Source organism: Oryctolagus cuniculus, chromosome 11, assembly GCF_964237555.1.
Source record: "Oryctolagus cuniculus chromosome 11, mOryCun1.1, whole genome shotgun sequence".
NCBI lineage: Eukaryota > Metazoa > Chordata > Mammalia > Lagomorpha > Leporidae > Oryctolagus > Oryctolagus cuniculus.
In genome coordinates this window covers 96,077,004-96,102,718 of record NC_091442.1, presented here as the reverse complement: position 1 = coordinate 96,102,718, position 25,715 = coordinate 96,077,004, and the positions used below count along the sequence as shown (strand labels likewise).

At 43.4% G+C, this 25,715-nt stretch overlaps 1 protein-coding gene and 1 long non-coding RNA gene across 3 annotated transcripts in view; both read left to right on the top strand.

The window, feature by feature from the left end:
* The window catches only part of LOC103348347 (uncharacterized), a 237,015-nt gene extending 235,455 nt beyond the window's left edge, over positions 1-1,560 (top strand). The window contains exon 4 of the long non-coding RNA XR_011380191.1: positions 1,293-1,560. This is a non-coding gene — a long non-coding RNA (uncharacterized lncRNA). The remainder of the gene's footprint in view (positions 1-1,292) is intronic.
* EEA1 (early endosome antigen 1) overlaps positions 1-25,715 on the top strand; it is a 472,296-nt gene that overhangs the window by 47,931 nt on the left and 398,650 nt on the right. Inside the window, exon 1 of one of the 2 annotated variants that reach the window (XM_070052692.1) lies at positions 1,168-1,371. The exons of the other annotated variant lie outside the window; for it this stretch is intronic. The gene's annotated coding sequence lies outside the window, so the exon portion shown is untranslated. Of the gene's footprint in view, positions 1-1,167; positions 1,372-25,715 lie in introns of those variants that run through there. 2 annotated transcript variants of the gene reach the window in all.

The window sequence follows — 25,715 nt, the reverse complement described above, 5'->3', positions numbered from 1 at the left end:
TCCAGTGGTACCTTCGGTTCCTCTCTGTAATAGTCTGTTTTCTGTTACTATAACAAAATACCCAAGGTGGGATGTTTTATACAGATAAGAGATTTGTTTGGCTCGAAGTTCTGGAGGCAGAAGTTTCAACAGCATGATGCCAGCTCTGTGGAGGGCCCCTTTGGGGCATCCCATCCTGGTGGCTGGCATCACCACAGAGTGCATGTGACAGGGAGAGGTCACATTTTGAGACAGGGAACCAAAGTGAAATTGAAGTCCTATGAGAACTATGTTAATCCCTTCTGAGGACATGTCCCCAACCAATAATCTAATGATCTCCCACTAGGTCTCTCCTCTTAAGGTCCCACTTTCCTATCACTACACAAGAGACCAAGATTCCAGCACATGAAACTTTGAAGAAATACACATACCCAAACCATCTCAGTCTTTAAGGAAACTTCACTGTGGCACTGCAACTTCTCCAGTTCTGTCCTCAACCCAGCACCCCAGTGAAGACAGGAAACCTGGGGGGCTTCCTTTCTCCTCATCAGATCCAGAACCCTGAGCCTCCTGTGTTCAGACTCCACATCCAGCATCTCTGGCTCTTTCTCTGCTCTCCCCAGGCTCTGAGTGTCTGCTGTCAGAGTTGTCACCTCGCCTGGTGTTCTGATGTCCTCCTAGGCCTGGAGACTTACCTTTGATTTCTTGACCCCAGGGTCAGTTGTAAGCAGGGTTAACCCAGCTATTTTGCTTTGTAGGAAGGACCAAGCCTTTGTGTTAAGTTACAGTTTCCTGACAGGCACTGTGCTTTGCCTCCATTTCATAGTTTATTAAATCTGGACTTGTTTGTTGTTATGAAACCGCTTTAAAACTTTTAGGATGATCTGTTTAAATGCCTATTTATTTTTCTCCATATGCTTGTAGATACATAGGAAATATCAGAATATTATGCCTTTTAACATTTTCTTCATCTTAAATTCTAAACAAAAATGAAAGCAAAAAAACCCACAAGCTTTTTTTTAAATAATAAAATAAATATTCTCAGTGCTGTGTTCTATCTGATATAATAAATTCTTAGTATTTGATTCTGAGAGTCTCCTTTCCAAAGGCAGCTGTAGGTCAGATATGCTGCTAAAGATAACTTGAGCTTCTAGGGGAAATAATAATCAGGAGGTACAACCTCAAGTCAGTGGGAGAGTGGCAAGGACAGGGTCTGGCTGCAGACTGTCTTTCTAATTTGGAAATGACCTTTGTAAGGGAGTCACAATGTAACCATAGAGATGAATTGTGAGACTGTCATTCTTGTCCTGCAGATGCTTCTGTCTCTGAAAGCAATTTAGGGAAGAGCCAAGAGGAATAGAACTTCCCCGTCTAATTAGCCCAAGGAGCCAGGTAAGGTGGATATTTGAGACTGGAGCAGCGTGAATCCACAGACACTGAGAATTTAGCCTGGAAGCATTGTACTGCCAAGTTGCCAGGAGACCCATAGCTGGAGCTATGTTCAGTCTCAAAAAGTATTTCTCGGCTTACAAAAAGTACGAAAACAGCCATGGCATTAAAGTTTATGCGTTAGAGAAGGAAGAAGAGGAGGAAGAAGAGGAGGAGGAGGAGGCGGTGGTGGTAATGGTGGTGGAATAGGAGGAGGGAATATCCATACCTTGTGTTAAGCACAATTTTACCTATTTTTATTTTATCTTCATGCTGATTTCTTATATTAAAAAAAAAAAAAATCCAATGTCCCAGATGTGGACACATATGAGTGCTTCAGAAATGGAATTAAAGAAAATTGAATTAAAAGACAATGTGAATTTTCCATTAGCTTTTTCAAAGTTCTATTGTATTTAACTTACTGCATTTACTAGCTTATTCCCTAGTTTCTAATGATATTAAATAAATGTAAGATCATGTCATTATGTGGCTTAAAATTGTTCAGTACCTTTCAGTTTCCTTTAAGACAAAATTTTGACTTCTTTAGCTCATGTAGAAATGGGGTGATTATGCCATTTATCAACCAAACTGAGATGGTTGTTAATAACTCTTAGGAAAATAGGTGTGATGGGAACTTTCTTAGGAGATCCAAGATGTATCCAAGAGATCCTGTTGGATCTAGCTCTGACCTTCCCCTCTGTCTCCTGCTCAGTTTGCATCAGGTATGCTGGTCTTACTTCCGTGATATGGAGAAGTCTTCAGAGTCCTGGCTGGGCCCTTTGTCATGTTGGTGTTTGCCTTATTTATCTCTGGGGTTGCTGATATCAATTCCTTAGAGAGCCCTGCCCTACCCATCTAGTCTGGGGTGGTCTCCCTGGTTACTTTATCTTTGCTCCTTTCCATCATCACATGAGTTGTAATCTGGAGAGATCTGTTTATGTACTTGTTTATTATCTGTAAAATCTACAAGGATGAGGACAAGCCTTGTCTGTCTGGTTCACTAGCCTGGCATACAGGAGGAGCTCAGTCAATACCCAGACATGACAAATGAGTGAATGATCAGATGAGGGTCTTCAAGTTGGACTGAATGACCCAGAGATGCTGCTGCCTTGAGTCTCATCATGGGAATAAGGTCCATCCTGAGTAGAAGAAAAAGAATGGAGGGGCCGGCACTGTGTCATAGCAGGTAAAGCTGCCGTCTGCAGTGCCAGCATCCCATATGGGCTCCAGTTCATCCACTTCCAATCCAGCTCTCTGCTATGGCCTGAGAAAGCAGTAGATGACCCAAGTGCTTGGTCCCCTGCACCCATGTTGGAGACCCAGAGGAAGTTTCTGGCTCCTGGCTTCAGATAGGCGTAGCTCCAGCTGTTGTGGCCAACTGGGGAGTGAACCAGTGGATGGAAGACCTCCCTCTCACTCTCTGCCTACTTTTCTCTTTCTGTGTAATTCCAACTTTCAAATAAATAAATTTTAAAAAAATGAATGGAAACAGAAAAGGAGGGGAGCAGCAGGAGAGGAGAAAGAAATGATACTGGAGAAAACATAGGTGTACAATTTATGCTTCATTTATTCTTTTAAAGGCTAAGCCATATTACAAATTGGGACTGTGGTTTCATTTTTGCAACACAAGACTTCTAGTGAAACAGAGAGAAAGAGAGAGAGGGAGAGAAAGAGAGAGAGAGAGAGAAAGGTCTTCCATCTGCTGGTTCACTCCCCAAATAGCTGCAGTGACTGGAGCTGTGACAATCCAAAGACAGGAGCAAGAAGCTTCCTCTGAGTCTTCCACATGGGTGCAGGGGCCCAAAGACTTGGGCCATCCTCCACTGCTTTCCCAGGCCACAGTAGAGAACTGGTTCGGAAGCGGAACAGCTAGGACTTGAAACGGTGTCCACATGGAATGTTGGCACTTCAGGCGGGGGCTTTACCTGCTATGCCACAGTGCCAGCTCTTAACCTATTTCTTTTACATGAATAAAATATTTCATAGTTTCATAGAATGATTCTAAAAGGAAATTCTTGGCTTCCTGTGGCTCTCATATCACTTGCTAATATTTGACCATTAAAGATCTAAGTCAGATGGGAACAATTTATCCTGCTTAAAGAATAGTATCTATGAGAAAAGTTCAACTTCACATGTCCTGTATTTGAACATCACACATAGAACATTTTTTTTTAAAAGATTTTATTTATTTATTTGACAGGTAGAGTTACAGACAGTGAGAGAGAGAGAAACAGAGAGAAAGGTCTTCCTTCTGTTGGTTCACTACCTAAATGGCCACAACGGCCGGAACTGCGCCGATCGGAAGCCGGGAACCAGGTGCTTCTTCCTGGTCTCCCATGCGGGTGCAGGGGCTTAAGCACTTGGGCCATATTCTACTGCTATCTTAGGCCACAGCAGAGAGCTGGACTGGAAGAGGGGCAACCAGGATTAGAACCAGCACCTGTATGGGATGCCAGCACCGCAGGTGGAGGATTAACTTACTGCGCCACAGTGCTGGCCCCAATAGAACACTTTTTTAAAAAATGTGTATTGATTTATTTGAAGATCAGGGTTTCAGAGAGATCCCCCATCTGTTGGTTCACTCACTAAATGGCCACAACAGCTGGGGCTGAATCAGGCCGAACCCAGAAGCCTAGAACTCCATCCAGGTATCCCTCGTGACACCCTCGTGAGTGTCAGGGGCCCAAGGACCTGGGCCAACTTCTGCTGTTTTTCCAGGCACATTAGCAGGGAGTTGGATTGGAAGTGGAGCAGCCAGGACTTGGACCAGTGCTCATATGGGATGCTGACATCACAAATAGCAGCTTAACTTGCTGTGCCACAATTCTGGCCCTATAAGTAACACTTTTTAAACTATCAAGTGGACAATAACATTGTCTGGGAAATTTAAAAAAATAGCGGTTTATATAATTGCATGAAACTTGATTTTATTAAACATTTTTGTTTTTTGCAAAGAAGGTTGTGGGAAAGGAAATTGAGTCCTTTGTGTTCTTTCTCCCCTGTGGGCAATAACAAATTATATTATTCTTTCAACATCCCACTCAAACAGCACAGCAATCTAGTGCTCTATATTATTTTTCTGAATAGCAGTTGTAAAAGAAGTTCAGAGAACTGCAATATAGGTCACTGATAAGACCGCTTTTGTAATATGCAGTCACAGGGGTGTGTGCAGTTATAGGAAGATGAAGTCCATGGTATATCTCTCTGTGGAATGGCTGTCCCTTGCCAGTAAGCTACTAGCTGTCGTTTATCTGTGTATGTAGCTCACCACTTCCGCTGTCCTTGCCTCTTATTTTCTTCACCGTGTTCCTTATGACTTGCATTGTGTATTTACTTGTTTGCTTGCTTTTGGCTCCCTAAGATGTTAAATCTGCTTTATTGTCTGCAGTATCCTCAGTGTTCAGCACAGTGGCAGGTACAGAGTATGTGTTCATTTACAAATGCCTCCTGCGAGGTGGGTGGTGGTTTTCAACATAGGATTAAAGAGATGTGGGGGGATTGAGTGCTGTAAGAATTAAAAGGGCTTTGACTAGATCCTGATGCAGTGGGGAATTGCAGAAGCATATTAAGCTAAAAATTGGAGGAAAGGAAGGATAGGACCATGTTTGTATTTTAGTTGAATTAACCTGGGTGTTGTGTGGAGGAAGAGTTTGGGACAGTGAAACAGTCTGGAGTCAGGGAGATCATAAGGAGACTATTGTGAAATTCTGGGTGAATAGAGATAAGAGCTCAGTCTGGAAAGTTGGTGATAATGAGAGCAGTAGTAATTATTGTTAGTGTAGCAAAATTTACTGCAGTGAGCTAGCCATTAAAATCTGTTTTTTTTTAAAGATTTCTTTATTATTTTTATTTGAAACTTAGAGTTACACACAGAGAGAAAGAGAGGAAGAGAGAAAGAGGTCTTCCATCCTCTGGTTTACTCCCCAATTGGCCACAATGGCCAGAGCTGTGCCGATCTGAAGCCAGGAGCCAGGAGCCTCCAGGTCTCCCACGCAGGTGCAGGGGCCCAAGGACTTGGGCCATCTTCTACTGCTTTCCCAGGCCATAGCAAAGAGCTGGATCAGAAGTGGAGCAGCCGGGACTCAAACTGGCACCCATATGGGATTCTGGCACTGAAGGTGGCAGCTTTATCCACAATGATACAGCGCCAGCCCCTAAAATCTATTTTCTATACTACATTTTTCAGCCTCCTTGAAGTCAGGTGTGGCCATGTGATTATGTTCCACTCAGTGGAATGTGAGCAGAAATAACGAGCTCTACTTTTAGGCCTGACCAGAGAAATCTTCTTTACATACTCTTCTATGCTCTTTTCTCTTTTCTGGCTGGTTGGGATGGAGAAGTCATTGCACTAAAGAAAATTTGGCATCCATTATCCTAGATTTTATAAAGCCATATAAAGAGAAATTGTCCCCGTTGGCTAGCAATATGGTAAATATTGTATAAATGAGGAAGAAATATAAATTATGTTTGAGCCACTAGATAATTTTAGGTCTATTTGTCTATTTGCACCTGATATTTCCCTAAAGAATTCCAGCCAAACATCATTCCTAGTGCTTTATGATTTGATGCTACATGATAACACATTTAACATAATCTATTTAGGAACACATTATTATCATCGCCAGTTTCCAGGTGAGGAAACTGAAACACAGAGGGCTATGTAAAAAGAGATGTAGTTGGGAAATGATGGAAACAGACTTCAGACAGTTCTGGCTCTTATATTTTAAGCAATATCTGGTGGTGGAGATGAATAGGAGTGAATGGATTTTTTTAAAAAAAATATAGATGTCCTTTCTTTGCAATTAAGCATTCTGACTAAAAAATAGAACCTTAAAAAGGTTTAAGTGGCTGAGCATGAACATTAATTAAAATTTGAGTCATTATTTATAAAATAATATTTTAAGTAAAATTTAAGGACATAACATAACCTTAAGTTGGGTTCCCTAGAATCAAATACTGAGACTGAGATCTGCACAGATTTGAAAGGGAAGTGTCTCCTGGAAGGGAGAGAAGAATTAGGTAGAGGAAGAAGGTGAACTTGGTGTCGTCACAGTGTAGGAATCTGCCTACCCCACGATCACTTTGGGGTTAGGGATCACCTGTTGGAGTCATCTCCCATTAAAGCAAGGGGCCTGGACTCCCGTGTTCTGCCTTTACTGGTCACTGGACATGGAGTGCCAGCCAGGAGGGCACACAAGCCTGAGTGAGGCAGCATCTTTGGAGAGCGATTCTGCTGTGCACCAGCACTCCTTGCAGTTGGTAAAATGAACATTCTGATCTTCACTGATCTGGATGGCACACCACAGAATCGACTGCAGAAACAATGGGAATAAAGAGTTCTATGCTTGCAAATTTTCAGTTGTTCTAGACGGCTCCATTTGGCTTCAGACTCACATGGTCCACTACCTGCTAATTGTGCCTGAAGTATAAATGTGACAGCATTGACAAGGGCTGGGTTTCAGAATTGTGCTGAGACCTAGTGAAGGCCTAAAGGGTATTCCAGGGACTTTGGGTATGAGGGAATCTGGCAGCAGCATGGAGAAGGATTTGCATGGGGACAGGCCACTGACAGGTGAAGCCTTCAGCGTAGATGGACTTATAAGACACTGTAGAGACGTCCTCAGTGGTTTCAATGGCTGGTCGTGGAAGGTAAGGGAAGATGTAAGGCAAAGCCCGCAGCTTTATCTTGGGAGACTGTTAAAAGTGATACTTGAAGAGAGATTGTGGTCACATTCTCTCTATGGCAGAATGTGGCATGAAACCCTCAAATAAATAATTCTCAAACTTGTTTCTTCTCTCTTTACACTTTTTCCATTCTGAGGAAACGTCATAATGCTCCTTCTGGTCTCCTAAAATGAGTTACTCTTTCTATGTATCATGGGTTTCTTCATCAATCTGTTTTAGCAAAAATCTTCTTTTGGATGCACTTTGTCCCGCCCCGTCCCTTGAGTTGCAAATCTAAGTGTACCAGCACAAAACATACATTTAAATGAATGTTTTAAAGCACAGACACAGAGTCCAGTTTATTCCCTCTTCGTGTATCAGCAGTTCTGTCATGGCCCCTACTGGAAGTTCTTGAATCATAGTTACAGTAAGAGGTGACATGAGGTACTCTGAACTTGGGGACAGTGTATGTTGTGAGTGGCTGGTTGCTCTGTTACGTGGATGAACAAGATTGTCTAAGGCTGCTAGTGAATGTCCACTTTAAGTTCCTTTGTGCCCCAGCGAGCATAGTGTTATATAGTGTTCATCATTGGATGTGTTCTTCACCCAAAGTGAATTTTCTGTCTTGATTTATACAAGATTGTAATCTAAACTTGTGCAGGCTGCATTTTTTTGCCAAGTAATTTAAAGATGTAACAGTATAAAATTTAAAGAAAGTAAAACCAAAAGATGAGTAATGATGTAGGTTCACATCAGTTTAGAAGACATTTATGTAGTATATTCTCAGTGCAAATTAACCATTCATTTAGCCAAAATTGATTGGTAGCTCTTTGTGCCAGGAACTATCTATCCTAGGTGTGCCAAGAAGACAGAGGTAGAAGAGCAGGTAAAATTTTCCCCTCTCGCTGGTGCCGCGGCTCAATAGGCTAATCCTCCGCCTTGCGGCGCCGGCACACCGGGTTCTAGTCCCAGTCGGGGGTGCCGGATTCTGTCCCGGTTGCCCCTCTTCCAGGCTAGCTCTCTGCTGTGGCCAGGGAGTGCAGTGGAGGATGGCCCAGGTGCTTGGGCCCTGCACCCCATGGGAGACCTGGAGAAGCACCTGGCTCCTGCCTTCGGATCAGCGCAGGCCGCAGCACGCCAGCCGCGGCGGCCGTTGGAGGGTGAACCAACAGTAAAGGAAGACCTTTCTCTTTGTCTCTGTCTCTCACTGTCCACTCTGCCTGTCAAAAAAAAAATTTTTTTCCCTCTCAGAATGTACCTTCTGATGGTAGAATAAGAAGCAAGAAATCAAAAGAGAGCTTACAATGTGTGCAAGTACTAGGAAGAAAATAAAAGTTGGGATTCAATTTGCTTATCTAGTCTTTTTCTCTCACTGTAAGACGCTTCCTTGGTGAGCAATTTGGTCTTCTAAGCAGATTGGGGCAGGATAATATGAACCTAGAATTCGTACTTAAAAAGGCAAATACTTTGAGTAGGGAGGATGAGACTTTTTTTTTTTAACATTTATTTTATTTTATTTATTTGAAAATTACAGAGAGAAGTAGAGACAGAGAGTGGTCTTCCATCTGCTGGTTCGCTCCCCAGATGGCTGCAATGGCTGGGGCTGTGCCAATCCGAAGTCAGGAGCCAGGAGCCAGGAGCTTCCTCCAGGTCTCCCATGCAGGTGCAGGGGCCCAAAGACTGGGGCCATCTTCTACTGTTATCCCAGGCCATAATAGAGAGCTGGATGGGAAGAGGAGCAGCTGGGACTAGAACCAGTGCCCATATGGGATACTGGCATGTCAGGCCAGGACATCAACCCACTGTGCCACAGCGCCAGCCCCAGGATGAGATTTTAAAAGTGTTAAATATAAATGTGATAAGTAAGATTTAAACTCCTACCTGGGACTATCACCAACTATTGTCCACAAAGAAAGTCCTTACAATATTAACAAGTAACTAATAAAAACTCTGGTGGTGGTGTTTTAACCAACTCCAACTGAAATGAGGAGGCACCAGTATTCTGTTTCTTCTATAATGGTATGTACTGGCTCTCAGAGCATGGCCACTCTGAACATGCTGGCCCCTGTGTGCTCCCAGAAGTTGAATTTTATTCTGTCTGAGAGCCAGAATTGTTTGTTCCATGGGGCAGACATTTAGTCTAGCAGTTAAGATGCCCATATCCCACATCAGAGTATTTGGGTTCAATTCTCAGCTCTATTCTGACTCTGGCTTCCTGCCCGTGTTGACCCTGGGAGGCAGTGGTGATGTCTTAGTCATTGGGTTTGTGTCGCTAAAGTGGGAGACCTGGATTGAATCCATGGATCCCAGCTTTTGCCCGAGGGAGCCTTTGTGGGCACTTGGGAAATGAGTCAGCAGATAAGAGCCCTCTGTCCCTCTGCTGCTGAAGTAAATGAATCAGGAAACATAAAGATCTACAATATTTTTTCTCATGAATGTCTTCAAATTCTTATTCACTGCTGAAAGAAAAAAAGGCACATGAGATATGGGTGTGGCTTAGGTTAAAAAAATGGTTTCAAATCTAAGAACTATGGCATTCCACCAATTTGGAAAAAAGTATTGATGTTTATTTAAGTTAAAATATAATGTTTCCAACATGACTGTATTCTTTTTATTCCTTAACTGACATTTCTGATTAACCCATTGGCTAGTAGTTCTGATTGTGCTAAGGAGATTTTCACTGTCTTCTACGTCATGTTCTGTGTGTGATAGAATTTGGGAGACTTCTATCCAAGGAACTCAGGATTATAGTCCTGATGTCATTAGATAGAGAATGGATGTGTCTCTTTTTTGTTTGTTTTGTTTTTTTGACAGGCAGAGTGGACAGTGAGAGAGAGACAGAGAGAGAAAGGTCTTCCTTTTGCCGTTGGTTCACCCTCCAATGGCCACCGTGGCCGGTGCACGGCATTGATCCGAAGGCAGGAGCCAGGTGCTTCTCCTGGTCTCCCATGGGGTGCAGGGTCCAATCACTTGGGCCATCCTCTACTGCACTCCCTGGCCACAGCAGAGAGCTGGCCTGGAAGAAGGGCAACCAGGACAGAATCCGGCGCCCCAAATGGGACTAGAACCCGGTATGCCAGCGCCGCAAGGCGGAGGATTAGCCTAGTGAGCCACGGTGCCAGCCGAGAATGGCGGTGTCTTCAGATCACTTCTACGTAGCCAGGTCTCCTTTCCCTCATTGGCACAGTGGAAGCACGGAAAGCATTTTCACTTTTCAGCAGAAGCTTTCCATTGAGAGCATCAAAACTCTTCACAGGGACAAATTTCTAAATAAGCAAGAAAGCTCAAATTACACAAAAGAGGTGCATAGAGGTGTTTATTATCCTCTTACAGAGGATGGTGGATTGTTGCTGAACACTTAGCTGGTGTCTGTCGCCTCTCAGGAGAATTATGTTTCTACTAATCTCACTGCCACACTGTGTCCTGTTCCCTATTTGTGTCAGTTCCTAGTATTTCTGAAAACTACGAGGCATGAAAAGAGCACTTGTCTGTGAGCCAGGACACGGAAGCTCAGACCCTGGAGGTACTAATAACTTGTGTGGTTTGGAGCTCTTTCTGGCTGGCCCTTTTGTGTCTCAGCTCCCTTATCTGTAAAATGGCAATGACAGTACTTGTACTAGCAAAACAGATGGTAGGGCAGTGGGTGGCATTTGTGGTGTGAGTGCTTGTCAAGACATAGGTGGATAATACTGTAGCTGCAGATAGTGCCAGCACCAGTGACCCATAGATTTCATTTATTTTCCCTTATTCTCATTTTGGGATTCCCACTTTTTGTTATGGTATCTTTGATCATGTGTTGAGTTCTGGGTTCTGGTTTGCACGTTTGTTTATTACAGCCAGAAGTGAAAGTCCTTCCTCAAATGCTCTAATCCAGTACAGGCTACCTACCACCACCTTTACCATCTTCCAAGATAGTCCTAGACTCGGTAAGAAATGGAAGGAAAAGGACAGATTAGGGGCAAGCTGATGATCTGTTGTGTTCTGAACCAAAAGACCAGAAGGTGACTGCCATTCTCTAAAGCTCTGAGTATTCATTGTTATCACTTGACTTATTCCCAGATTTTCTGATAATGCAAAAGAAAAAAAAAGGTGAAATATACTAAATTTCCAACAATAGGGGATTACTCAAGTAAATGATGATATGACTGAATGCCATTCATTTTATAAAGTGCCATATATGAATGTTTCTTGCTATAGAAAAGCAGTTAAAATAAGTTAAAAAAGCAACCCCACAAGAGTAATGTACAACAACCCCATCACTGTAAAATATATACGCATTTAAGTAAAGAATATTTAGAAGGATATACAGTGGCTATCTCTGGGTAGTAGAATTATAGAAACTTTAATCTTCCTTCTTTATACATATCTGAATTTTCCAGTGGAAAGTGGGTATATGTTGCTTTTGGCAAAGGAGAAACTGATTTAAATTAAATAACATGCTATGGCAAAGCCACTGGTAGGAACCAAACTCAACATTTAGAAAAAATAAATACCAACTCTAAAACAGGAATTAAGAAAAGAATTTTTTCTTAGATAGGAAGGATAAATTTCATTCTTTTTTCTCTCTTAAACATGAATGTTTGAAATCAACCAAATATCAATCGCAAACATTTCTTTGCTTGAATCTTCCTTAAATTTGTTCTAAAAGGTACTCAGAGTATGGTAAATAAGTATACTTTGAAAAATCTAAATTAAACAATCATAAGCAGCAACATAATATAAATTTTTTAACTTACCAAAATATCACTTCAAAACAAATCACCTCTCCCCCACTCCCCCACATCATCTTCTAAGACACAGGTCAGTTGCACTGATCATTCTAAGTATAATAAAAATCTCTGGTTATCAATTGTCTTCTATTTACTTATATGTCAGGTATTTATAATATTAAATTTAATTATTTATTTAATCCTCACTGCCTTGGAAGACAGGCATTATTATTTTCATCTTATGTTGTCAAAAACTAAAACTCAAAGAAATTAAATTTCCTACCCAATCATTAAACAATAGAACCTCACTGTCTTTAAAAAAATCACTTGAATATTTATTGAATTCATTCTGCTTGACCAGGAATAGACCGATGAGCAAGACAACATGGTCTCAAAGAAGCTTAAATTCTACTTGGATGACAAGAAGCAAGTAATTATAAATGTGATTAATCTTATAAAGGAGCCAATACCCAATGTGAAGGAGGGTTAATCTGGTCTACGGCATCCATCCTGTGTACAAGACCCTTAACACTGAGATCTGAAGCATGGGTAGGAGTTAACAAGACAAAGAGTAGGCATGATAGAGGGAACGATATATGCTGAGCACTGAGATGCTGTTTTGTTTTAATAATGTGGCACAACCAACTATCCAAAACTATGGCTTGACCAAAGAAAACCCTGGTTTATTTCTCCCACAGAGTTCTGCAGTTCAGCTGTACCTGGCCAGTCTTGGCTGAACTCCAGGGTTCAGGTGTTCCTTGTATGTATATTTCTCATCCTCTTTTGACCAGTGGCTTTGTGAAACAGGCTCCTTTCACAGTACATGACAGATGCACAGAGCCCAAAGGAAATCACACAAGTGCATTGAAGGCCTTATGTCATGTTCAGGAACATGTCATTAGTTATAGTAGACCAGAGGCCACACCCAAAATCAGTGGGCTGGGGAAAAATTTTACCCACAGTGGGGTCCCATCACACAGGATGCAGGTGAATAATTTTATATAGGAAAGGCATGAGCAACTGTGAACCTGACTCAGTCACACCTGGAGTTTTCTTTTTCTTTTTTTTTTTTTTTGACAGGCAGAGTGGACAGTGAGAGAGAGAGAGAGAGAGAAAGGTCTTCCTTTGCCGTTGGTTCACTCTCCAATGGCCGCCGCGGCCGGCGCGCTGCGGCCGGCACACCGCGCTGATCCGATGGCAGGAGCCAGGAGCCAGGTGCTTTTCCTGGTCTCCCATGGGGTGCAGGGCCCAAGCACCTGGGCCATCCTCCACTGCACTCCCTGGCCACAGCAGAGAGCTGGCCTGGAAGAGGGGCAACCAGGACAGAATCCGGCGCCCCGACCGGGACTAGAACCCGGTGTGCCGGCGCCGCTAGGCGGAGGATTAGCCTAGTGAGCCGCGGCGCCGGCCCAACACCTGGAGTTTTCAAGGAACCCTTTGCTGTTGAGGCTGAAGAATAGTAAGCAGGGAGGCTCTCACTGACTGATTTCCTTGGGAACTTCTTATTGTTGGGATTACATATGAGGATACTTCAAAACGTTTGTGGAAAATGGAATTAAAAGATAAGTTCCTTTTGGTCTAAAAAATTTTTGAAATCATATATAAAATGAGGAGCCTTTGAAAAGTTTATGTGACACTTTATATTATGAAAAACTCTGCATGAATTTCAACAATTTTTATACCAAAATAGTTTTTAATTTCATTTCTTATGAATTTTTGAACTATGCTCATTTATATATATATATTTTTTTTGTTTTTGACAGAGTGGACAGTGAGAGAGAGAGACAGAGAGAAAGGTCTTCCTTTGCCGTTGGTTCGCCCTCCAATGGCTGCTGCTGCCGGCACACTGCGGGCGGCGCACTGATCCGATGGCAGGAGCCAGGTACTTCTCCTGGTCTCCCATGGGGTGCAGGGCCCAAGCACTTGGGCCATCCTCCACTGCACTCCCTGGCCACAGCAGAGAGCTGGCCTGGAAGAGAGGCAACCGGGACAGAATCCGGCGCCCCGACCAGGACTAGAACCCGCTGTGCCGGCGCCGCAAGGAGGAGGATTAGCCTAGTGAGCTGCAGCGCTGGCTCATTTATATATATATTTAAGCTTACTCCAAAAGACAATTACTTTTCCAATTTTTACCTAAACTTTATTCCAAAAGTTGAAAAACATTGAGATACCATGATTAACTCAGAAAGCTGAGATGCTGCCCATTGAATGAAATGTTCCTTCCCAGTGATGCAGCAAGCACTGGGTCTCTTCCTAATAGAAACACAGTCAGCTTAGCCTGAGAAGCAATGAAACAAGGGTTTGAACCTGTGAGCACATAGCATTAAATTTTGCTTGCTACTCATTCTCCTGGAATGGAGGTCAGCTATTTTATACGAAGTGAATAAGACTAACCAGTCATCAAACGTGAGGAAACATCTAATTTGACAGCCTTGTCCCATGAAATATGATCTGCTATTTGGTCAGATCATTTTAATGTTGTTACAAGAATAGCTCAGTTTATTTTTTCCCATTGCGGTACACATACATTCGTTTGCTTTACAAGTGCTTAGGTCTAATGCCTGAATGAACAGGTGGGGAGATGAGAGTTGGTCAGATATAAACTCATACAGTTCATGAATGTAACAGGCATGGGCATTTCCCTCCCTCTTCCTTCCCTCCTTCCCTCTTTCCCTCCTTCCTCCCTCCCTCCCTTCCTTCCTTCTTTCTTCCTTCACCAAAGAAAATTAGTTTAGCAGACAAATACTGCATTATTAGCTGTCATAGTATATTTAGCCAAAGAAAGCTGTGTTCCTTTCAGTCGAGGTGATTTTAAAAATATTTATTTATGGCCGGCGCCGCGGCTCACTAGGCTAATCCTCCGCCTTGCAGCACCAGCACACTGGGTTCTAGTCTCAGTCGGGGCGCCGGATTCTGTCCTGGTTGCCTCTCTCCCAGGCCAGCTCTCTGCTGTGGCCAGGGAGTGCAGTGGAGGATGGCCCAAGTGCTTGGGCCCTGCACCCCATGGGAGACCAGGAAAAGCACCTGGCTCCTGCCATCGGATCAGCGTGGTGCGCCAGCCATAGTGCACCGGCCGCAGCGGCCATTAGAGGATGAACCAATGGCAAAGGAAGACCTTTCTCTTTGTCTCTCTCACTGTCCACTCTGCCTGTCAAAAAAATATATTTATTTATTTATTTATTTATTTATTTATGAGAGAGAGAGAGAGAGAGAGAGAGAGAGAGAGAGAGAAAGTGAATGAGAACTCCCATCTGCTAGTTCACTCTCCATGTGCTCACAACAGCAGGGGCTGGGCCAAGCCTGGGAGCCAGGGACACTACCCAGTCTCCCATGTGAGTGGCAGGAACCCAACTACTTGAACCATCACTATTGTCTCCCAGGGTCTGCATTAGCAGAAAGCTGTAGTTAGGAACCAAAAGTCAGTCTCGACCCCAGGGAACTTCCACGTGGGACGCAAACATCTTATCCACTAGGCTAAATGCTCACCCTCATGTAAAGTTTTCCCCCTTTGTTAGTAAGAGATTAAATAGAAACCTTTACCTCCAAGACATTTGTGTTCCAGAGCTAAAATTTCCTCTTTATTTGTTAAGAACTCAGTTTTATAATCAAATTTGTCTTTCTAATAATAATTTCCCTTAAAAACAAGATTTTTTTAGCTACCTCATTAAAAATTTCATTTAAAAATATTTATTTATTTGAAAGGCAGAGTTAGAGAGAGAGAGAGATCTTCCAAGTGCTGGTTCACTCCCTAAATGGCCACAATGGCCGGGGCTGGGCCAGGCAAAAGTAAAAGATGTGAGAGCACAAACACTTGGGCCATCTTTGTCTGCTTTCCCAGACGCATTGGCAGGGAGCTGGATGGGAAGTGGAAGAGCCAGGACTCAAATTGTGCCCATATGGAATGCTGGCATTCCGGGCAATGGCTTAACCCTCTGTTTCCCAATGCCAGTCCCATAAATTTCATTTCAAAACATTGCCATTTCAAAGAAAATCAGTGATTCTAATAGATATGATAGAAAAAGATCTCATCTACTGGTTCACTTCCCATATTCCTACAATAGTGAGGGCTGGGACAAGGCCAAAGCTAGGAGCTGGAAATGCAATCCAGGTCTCCCACATGGGTGGCAGCAATGCAGTTACTTGAGCCATCACTCCTGCCAGGGTCTGTGTAAGCAGGAAGCTGGAAAAGGAGCCAGAGCTGCGTATGAAACCTAGGTACTCTAATGTGGAATACAGTTGCCTTAACTGCTAGTTTAAGCACCTACTCTCCCTGATAGCTTTTAAAAGATTATTAGTCTTCTTTGAAAAACTAGCTAGAAAGTAAGATACTATTCTTAAACTGTAAAGCATGTAGGAAAGAAACTAACAAATAATTTTCTAAGGAAAATCTAAAACTGTTATATGTTTGAAAATTTTGAATAAAAGTTGTATCACGTGTTTGACATGTAAATATGTTAACTTCTTTCAAATCTAACCTATACATTCAATGAAATTTCAGACAAAATTATGACTTTATTTTTTTTTATTTTGAACACTACAACATACTTACTCTAAAATTTATGTGAATGAGTAAAATTTTGTGATGCCTAGACTTGTTTTGAAAATAAATAGAAAAGAGGACAGACTCCCCTCCCAGATAAAACCATGGACCTGGGGCACAAATGCACCCATGGAAAAGAACAGGGAGTCAGAAACAGATCTCCACAGGGTCTCTCATGGGTTAAACATGAACGACACAGTAAGTAATGGGAAAAGGTTTTAGGATTTTCTAAAACCCACAAATTGGTAGTGGGGAAACAGCTCATTATACAAGGGTGTTTCAAAATGTGGAAAGTAGAATTAAAAGATAAGTTTATTTTGTTGCCAAAAAGTTTTGAAATCCATGATTCTGAGGGCCTTCAAAAAGTTCAAGGGAACTATATATTATTAAAAAAAAAACCTAGCATGGATTTTCATTTTTTATACCAAAATAACCTTATCTTTTAATTTTTCTGCAAACTTTATGAAGTATGCTTGTGTGAAGCAAAGTAGATTGATTCCCCACTCTCAGCATATACTAAAGAGAAATCCAGTGTGAAGGTGAAATTAGAAAGCTAGTAGAGTAAACCACTGGTATAAAGCTTCTCAACACATAATGACTTAGAACTTTAATACATTTAATGATAGCTTAAAAATTAAGAGTTTATGAGCATCAGTTCAAGTTCTGGCTGCTCTGCTCCCTGCTGATGTGCCTGGGAAGGCAGCAGAACACGGCCCAAGAACATGGGTCTCTGCCATGCATGTGTGAGACCTGTACAGAGTTCCAGGCTCCTGGCTTCCTCCTGGCACAGCCCCAGCCATTGTAGCCATTTGGGGAGTGAACCAACAGATGGAAGATCTCTCCTTCTGTCTCTGTAACTCTGCCTTTCAAAAAATAAATAAGTGAATCTTTTAAAAAACCAGGAATTTTTGTTAAAGCTCAGATATCCTAAGCAAATTTCTCCTCCTGAAAAAGAGACAGAATGAAGAAAACATATGAAAAAGCCTCATTTTTTTTTTTTTTTTAGTAAAATGAGGGCCATAATGGTAGAAGTGAGGAGTCCACCATACAGTTAGTGTGTACTGTGTGCTGCTACTAGTTTGTTCTTTATGACAAAATGCATTTGTGTTGAGCTATGTTATGTGGGCCCTGAATTGCTAATGCTTACATGTTTTTATGTTACTAGTTAATACAGTTGCAGAGAAATAAATGTATATACCAATAACCAGCAAGTCTCAATATCCACAAACTGTGTTTGGTAGATGTCTCCAGATATGCCAAGGGTGAAAAGTAAAGTAGAGCCAATAATGGAGGCAGTTCCTGTAACACAGAGGTGAGGGATACGCAGCATGAGCCACTGTAGCTCTGGAACCAACTGTCAAGGACACCTGCCAGGTGATGTAGCAAGAAGATCATGTTTCATGGCTTGAGGTGTGAATCTTGTGACTGTTATATTTCATCCTGTCTGGGGCTGGGGCACAAGGGTGCTATATCCAGACAGCAGAGAGCCTGAGTAGGGCACCTCCTACTTCTTAGCTCTTTGTCTAGGTGTAACCTCTGACAGTTGGGGTCAGCCCTTTCTTTCCTGCTGGGTTTCCTGGTGATTCCCACACCCCAGGCAGTGTGGCTACAGAAAGATGACTTTGCTCACAGTCGACCAAATGTGCTTTCTAGAAGCAGAGCTGTGTCTTTTTCTGCTTTATGACCTCAACTTTGGGGAAGGCTTTGCCTCCCCAAATATGATCTGAAAATTTAGATGGTGACACACAAGGAAGAAGACAGCAAGTTGTACCTGGTGGCAGTGACCCAAGCTGGGTCTACTCCCTGAACCTGAAACATGATAACACAAGCCAGCCAGGTATGACCTGCTGATAGAGAAGGAAGGGAGACTAATGATAACTCCATGCAGGATGCTATCACACGCATGATCTCCCTGGAAAGTTTGGGAATTGAACATGCCTGTCTCCATGTAACAGATGTAAAAACTAACTCAGAGGGAAAATGATCTGCCCAAATTTACCCAGATTATAAATGACCTTCTGAGATTTGAATCCTAGACCAGTTTGACTTGAAACCTATAAGTATTTATTTATTTCTTCACTGCTCCACTTTTTTTTTAATTTATTTTTTTACTTATTTGAAAGGCAAAGTTACAGAGAGAAGAGGAGAGACAGACAGACAGCTTCCATCCACTAGTCCACTCCTTACATGGCTGCAATGGCCAGGGCTGGGCAGGGCTGAAGCCAAAGGAGTGGTGCTTTTTTTGGGGTCTCCCATGCAGGAGCAGAGGCCTAAGCACCTGGGCGATCTTCTGCTTTCCCAGGCACATTAGCAGGGAGCTGGATCTAAAGTTGAGCATTGGATTTCGAACCCATGCCCGTATCGGATACTAGTGTTGCACGCAGAGGCTTAACCTGCTATGCCACAGTGCTGGCCCTCACTGCACCACTTTCTATATCTGCAAAGTTGGATTGCCAGTGGGTGAATGTGATGATGGATCCCTGTGATCCTGCCTCTGCAACTTGATGGACTCCAGGGAAGAATGTATGGCCCATCTCATCCTTGTTTGATCTTGGCCACTGGCTCAGTCAGACTTTAGATAGCAAATTCCCTTCCCGGTGCCATGTTTGAACAGGTACTCCTGTGGTCAACTGGCATTAGGTGTAGCTTCGATTTCTCAGTAGATTTTGTTCCTATGAAATAATGATGTCCTGAAAGTGTTGAGCTTTGCTTGTTATCCAGAGGACGGCACCTCCAGGAGACACTGTATGACATGGATGGATTCTCTGCCTGGGAAGGAGCCAGGCAGGGCTTAATGGCAGGCAAATGCTTGCTCTCTGACCTGCTAGCCAGGTGGGATTTCATTTCTCTGTGCTTCTGGGATCTGGGACTTTGAAGAACTAGCTTTATTAACCATCAACAGAGACGCTCTTGTCCAGATACCTGCCAGTGGCTTTTTTTGTGTGTACTTGAGAGATCACAGGTATTTTTGAACTACTGCTATTTGGAAGTAAGAATTTCTGTACGCATGTGTTCTTGCCCATGTCTAATGTTCATGGCAATGACTCATAATAGCAATCATGATAGTTATAATAGCTACCCATCCACTCTGTATTTGCACTGTGATAAGCACTGTAGGAATCTCACTTAATGTTCACAAGAACCCTCTAACTGTGTGTTATTTCAGATTGGTTTGGCTGCAAGTTGTAGAAATTCAGCATCAATGGTATAATCAAATGAGAAATTAAATTTTTTTTCATGTGATAAAAGGTCCAGCATTTCCGGGCAAGTATGGGTACCCTACATGACATCAGAAATCTAGGCCCCTTCACTTTGGGCTTTCCTATTCATGTTTATTGTGTGACTGTTCTATTTTGTTAATTTCAACTGATTTGGGGACAGAAAGAAGGAAGAAGGGCAAGACTAAGTGGCAAAAACTAAAAAGCCTGGATTTGGGCTGAACATGCACCCTGCAACAGGGTCTCTCACAAACTCCAGCTGGTACCTCACTTGTACTTCCTTGCCCAGAACTGTGTTGTATGACTACATCTAGCAGTGAGGGATTCAGCTTATGCAAGAGTATTGAAGTGAGCCCCTTGACTAGTGAAAAAGGAAAGGCGGACTGGCTATTGGCTATGCAACTACCAGTGCCTAGCTCAAGTAGTTAATGTTTGTTCAAAGCTACAGACAAGGAAAGTGAAGTTAGAAAAGTTAAGTATTTGTCCAAAGTCACTTAGCCATGGTGTTTAACAGCCCACACCAGAATCTAAGTATGTCTGACATTGAAGCCACCTTTCTAATGCTGTGCTAGAATTTGTTCCTGATGCCTTGTGGTATTGGGGCTGGAGAGCAGAGGACTTCAGGGGATATTCTTATAGTCCAAGAAAGAGGATGGTTTTTCAGCTTTTTGAGAATGGTATCAATGTATGAAAGTTATAAAAGGTTGGCCGGCGCCGTGGCTAACTTGGCTAATCCTCTGCCTGTGGTGCCGGCACCTGGGTTCCAGTCCTGGATAGGGCGCCGGATTCTGTCCTGGCTGCTCCTCTTCCAGTCCAGCCCTCTGCTTTGGCCCGGGAGGGCAGTGGAGGATGGCCCAGGTGCTTGGGCTCTGCACCCTCATGGGAGACCAGGAGGAAGCACCTGGCTCCTGGCTCCAGATCGGCGCAGCGCGCCGACCACACCAACCATGGCGTCCATTTTGGCGTTGAACCAGTGGAAGGAAGACCTTTCTCTGTCTCTCGCCGTCTTAAATAATAAAAAAGTTATAAAAGGCAGATTTTTGGTACAAGGAAAGAAAGTCTTTTAAATAGTAATGAACTGTTAAATGGGCTGTGTAGCAAACTCTTTCCAGGAGAGTTTGTATAGAGGCTAAATTACCTCTCAAAGGAGATCCTTGAACTGACTTGGGTTGGGGTCCACCGTGAGTTCACGGATCTAGTTGTAAGAAACAAAAGAGACTGAGATTGAACAATCATGATGAAAAGAGGGCTTTGGGGGGTTGGCATTGTGGTACAGTGGGTTAAGCCACCTGCATTGCTGGTATCCTATATTGGAGCACCAGTTCAAGTCCAGGCTGCTATGCTTCCAATCAGCTCCATGCTAATATGCCTGGGAAAACAGCAAACGGCCCAAGTGCTTGGGCCCCTGCACCCACAAGGGAGATCTAGATGGAGCTTTGGGCTCCTGGCCTTGGCTTGGCCCAGACCTGGCCATTGTAGCCATTTGGGGGAGTTAACTAGCAGATAAAAGATCTCTCTGTCTCTCTAACTGCCAAAAAAATACATACATTTTTTTAAAAGAGGACTTTTGGATTCACTGTGGTTGCTTTCTGATTTTTTAGAGCTAAGGTGACTGTATAATTTGTGGCCCAAACTGGGGTATCTTTTTATGCATAAAAGGGGGATTGATTAATAACTATGCTGGGATAAAAGGGCCATGCCATGGTCATCACAGACCAACTGGAAGCTCTGGCTGTCTTAGACACAGGCTCCTGATGAAGAAAGGGGTGGGGAGGCTTGAGCTCCCTAGGTACTGACAGCTGGGTAAATGTTTAGAAAGGAAAGAGAGGACACTCGAGCCAGGCGCCCTCTACTTCAGTGGGCTGGACCTTGACGAGCCTAGTCTGTGATGGATTTAGATGACAGATGTTGAAATCTGCTGGGCAGGGACAATGTGTGACAATGTGAGAACATGTACCTGACATAGATCCTTATGTCCTGAGTCTCCTCTAGCATGATTCTTTTTTTTTTTTTTTTTTTTTTTTTATTTGACAGGTAGAGTTTTAGACAGAGAGAGAGAGACAGAGACAGTGAAAGAGAGAGAGCTGATCCGAAGCCAGGAGCCAGGTGCTTCTCCTGGTCTCCCGTGCGGGTGCAGGGCCCAAGCACTTGGGCCATCCTCCACTGCTATCCCAAGCCATAGCAGAGGGCTGGACTGGAAGAGGAGCAACCGGGACTAGAACCTGGTGCCCATATGGGATGTTGGCGCCACAGGTGGAGGATTAACCAAGTGAGCCAGGGCACTGGCCCCTAGCATGATTCATTTTTAAGAAACATTAGGCTCAGATCATGCTGGGTTGCTTACTGAGTCATGAACCCTGCCCATTCTAGGCTTGGAAAAAAAAACTGGATTTCACACATCCTTCTCTACTTTTGAAAACCGCTTTTCTGGTTTTCTCAGTGGCCTTAGGCAAGTCACAACCTTTCTCTAGTGGAAATAAAATGGAAATGATAGTTATGCAAGAGAAAAAAATGATTCATGATCTTCCAATGAAGGATGCCACATGGAGCCAAGTGATATTATTATTTTTATGACAGTTATTAGCAAAGCTGCTTCTGGTTCCATCCCCTCTCATTAGGCCACAGGGCATGGAATAAACATAGGTTTGGCCAGTGACTGGTATTTGATGGTCTTGGCACTGGAGATGAAGGGAAGGCATTTCTGTCTGGCTTGCATTTACTGTTAACCTGCTCATGCCTGGATTTCAACGCCTACAATCGGGGAAACTGGAAGCCACTAGGAATCTTAGCTTCATTTCATGCCACGGGCAACCTGTTCAGGAAACCTTTAAATAATGATACAAAAAATATTTTCTTTATTCCTCCCTTTATTTGATAAATATTGATTATCTCTTTATGCCACACTCTGTTTCCCATATGCAGAGCAAGATGCACAATGACAGCACTAAGTCCTTCCGCAGTTGTTGAATCAAGGAGTTTGTGAGATCTGAGGTTTGGAGAGGTGGTCTGCTATGATTGTGTGCCTCTGCTATCCATACTGAGAGGCATTTCTAACTGTAAAACCAATTGTTATGTATTTCCTAAGGAAACAAGATCAGATTCTGATTTATTTATTCTTTAATGATTTATTTTATTTATTTGAAAGGTGGAATGACACACAGAGAGGAAGAGACAGAAAAAGAGATTGTCCATCCTGGCTCACTCCCCAAATGGCCACAATAGCTAGGGCTGAGTAAGCCTGAAGCCAGGAGCACAGAACTCCATCTGGATTTCCCACATGGGTTGTAGTGACCCAAGTATGTCAGTCACCTTCTACTGTTTCCCAGGTGCATTAGCACAGAGCAGGATTGGGACTCATGATGGTGGTATCAAAAGGGGTAACTTAACCCAGTGCACCACAACACTGGCTTGGTGACCAGCTTCTTTAATATGGCATAGAAGAATCTTTGTAGGTTGGATCCTGTTCACCTTCCTGTCTCATCTATCATGGAGCCCCCTTTGACCCCAAGTTCCTGCTGTTGGGATTCTCCTACAAGCCCCTGAATAGTCAGTTCTTTTGTCCCTCTTGGCTAAGAGTGGCAGATACTTTTTGTCAAGGGCCAGATAACAAATATTTCTGGTTTTCAGGGTCACAGGGTCTCTGTGGTAACTACTCAGTAGTGCTGCTATAGTACAAAACAGTCATAGACAAAATGTAAATGAATGAGCGTAGTTATGTTTAAATAAAAAGATGATTTAAAAAGATGATTTGAGAGTCAAAGTTAATCGAGAGGGAGAGAGATCTATCTATCTATCTATCTGCTGGTTCACTTACCAAATAGTAGCAACTGCTGGGACTGGCCAGGCCAAAACCAGGAGCCTGGAAGTCACTTTGGGTCTCCTATATAGGTGTCAGGGGCCCAAGGATTTGGGCCATCTTCTGCTGCTTTTCCAGGCACATTACCAGGGAACTGGGTTGGAAGTGGAGCAGCCAGGACACAAACTGGTGACCCATTATGGGATGCCAGTGTCCCAGGTAGTGGCTTAACCCGCTATACCACAACTCTGGCCCTAGGACTGTATTTATAACAACAGGGTGTGGACTGGATTTAGTCCATGGCCTGCAGTTTGCTGATCTGTTTCAGACTTTTGCTCATGCTATGGTCTTTCCCTTATCTATGTTAAACACTTTTTCCTCTCCATTCATCTGAACATTACCCATTCAATTATCACCTACAGTCTGAGTCCTCTCCCTACTCCCCTGGGTAGAACTGGTCACCACACCATTGTATTCTGTGCATACCACCCCCACAGGAAATAGAAAATTAAGTCTGTGTTTTCTTTCCTAACCTGACTGCAACCTTTGTTCATTCATTCGTGGGTGCACTGATTTATTCAGTTAACAATAATTAATGAGTGCCCACTACAGGGCAGAATTACTGACTTTTTAGTCTGTGAAATACCTGGCTCAAAGTCTGGTACAGGAAAAATCCCCAATATAAGTCCTCCGCTAGGCTTGGCAGACACCACTGGGACTTTGTAGGGAGCTGTGACTGTAGGAACCACATGTGACCACCCTGAGATCGGGGTGCCTTTATTGCTCTCTTGCAACCTTGGCCAGATAGCAAAGGGTCACAGGGCTGTGTCTTGGGACTGAGAGCTGGGTTGGTAAAACCTAATGCTGGGCAGGTCCCAATGGTTTCTGTCCTGAGCTAAATATCTGTGCTTGGAGTCTCTGGAATTGCCCCAGTGTCAGTTGGAGACCTGTGCCCTGGAGAGGCAGACTCACTTTGGTTTATATCACCACTAGTACCTGGCAGGCCTGGTTTGCTTTTCCAAGATTGCATAAGGCCTGGGGACTGTGAGCCCCAGGTGTGACCTGCTAAAACCTGCTCTAGTAGCTGAGGGGCTGCCTCTGTCACCTCTTCTTCAACTGTGGGTAGACAGCAGGGAATCACAGGACTGGTTTTGGGACTCAGTGCCAGATTGAAAACCCAGCACAGAGCAGATCCTAATGGTCTCTGTCCCCAGACCAGGGCTGCACTACCGGCAGAGTTCCATGGTTCCAGTTGAGCAGTTTTGTATCTTAACCAGCATCAGTAGTAACTCAAAGGTGCAGCACTGGGCAGTGAGACCACCTTATTGGCAGACAGACTGTAGCAGGCTTAGCTTTGGTCCAATCTGAGTTGCACTAGTCTTGCTGGGATGAGGGCTCTGGATGTGATCTAGCAGATGGCATTCATGGACACAGGACAAGGAGTTGGAGCCTACCACAGGGACAGGATTGTAAAGTCAGACTACCCCTTTTTAGTGCTTCCCCAGTTCATATAGAGCAACACATATGCTGCAGATTTGAGACAAAGTTGAGTTTGGGGAGTCTTCTAAGACTGAGTCAGTAAGAACTTATAAGCAATGGATCTGGGACAAACCATTACTTAGGGTGATGTCTAGTGCAAAAGTATCCATAGACTAAGAGAAAACAGACTGCTTAGCCACAGATAAAGCCAGATTACTATAGCTAATCCTTTTAGTGCACAGAGAATGTTGTTCTCCAACAAGCTTCAAGAATTTCCTGGGAACTATGACCTCACCTAAAGAGAAAAATAAGGTGCCAGAAACCAACCATCAAGGAACTGAAATTCACAAATGCTCAGGTAAAGATTTCTTAAAAAAAAAAAGATTTTATTTATTTATTTGAGAGGTACAGTTACAGACAGAGAACCATCTGCTGGTTCATTCCCTAAATGGCTGCAATAACAGGTGCTGGGCCAATCCAAAGCCTGGAGCCAGGAATCCCTTCTGGGTCTCCCATGTGGGTGCAGGAGCCCAAGTACTTGGGCCATCTTCCACTGTTTTCCCAGGCCACAGGTGGAGAGCTGGATCAGAATAGCAGGCAGGACATGAACTTGCACCCCATATTGGATGCAGGTGGAGGCTCAGCCTACTATGCCACAGTGATGGCCACAAGATGATTTTGAAGTAGCTGTTTTTATTTTATTTTATTTGACAGGTAGAGTTATAGACAGTGAGAGAGAGAGAGACAGAGGGAAAGATCTTCTCTCTGTTGGTTCACTCCCCAAATGGCCACTCTGGCCGGCATGCTGTGCTGATCCGAAGCCAGGAGCCAGGTGCCTCTTCCTGGTCTCCCATGCGGGTGCAGGAACCCAAACACTTGGGCCATCCTCCACTGCCCTCTTG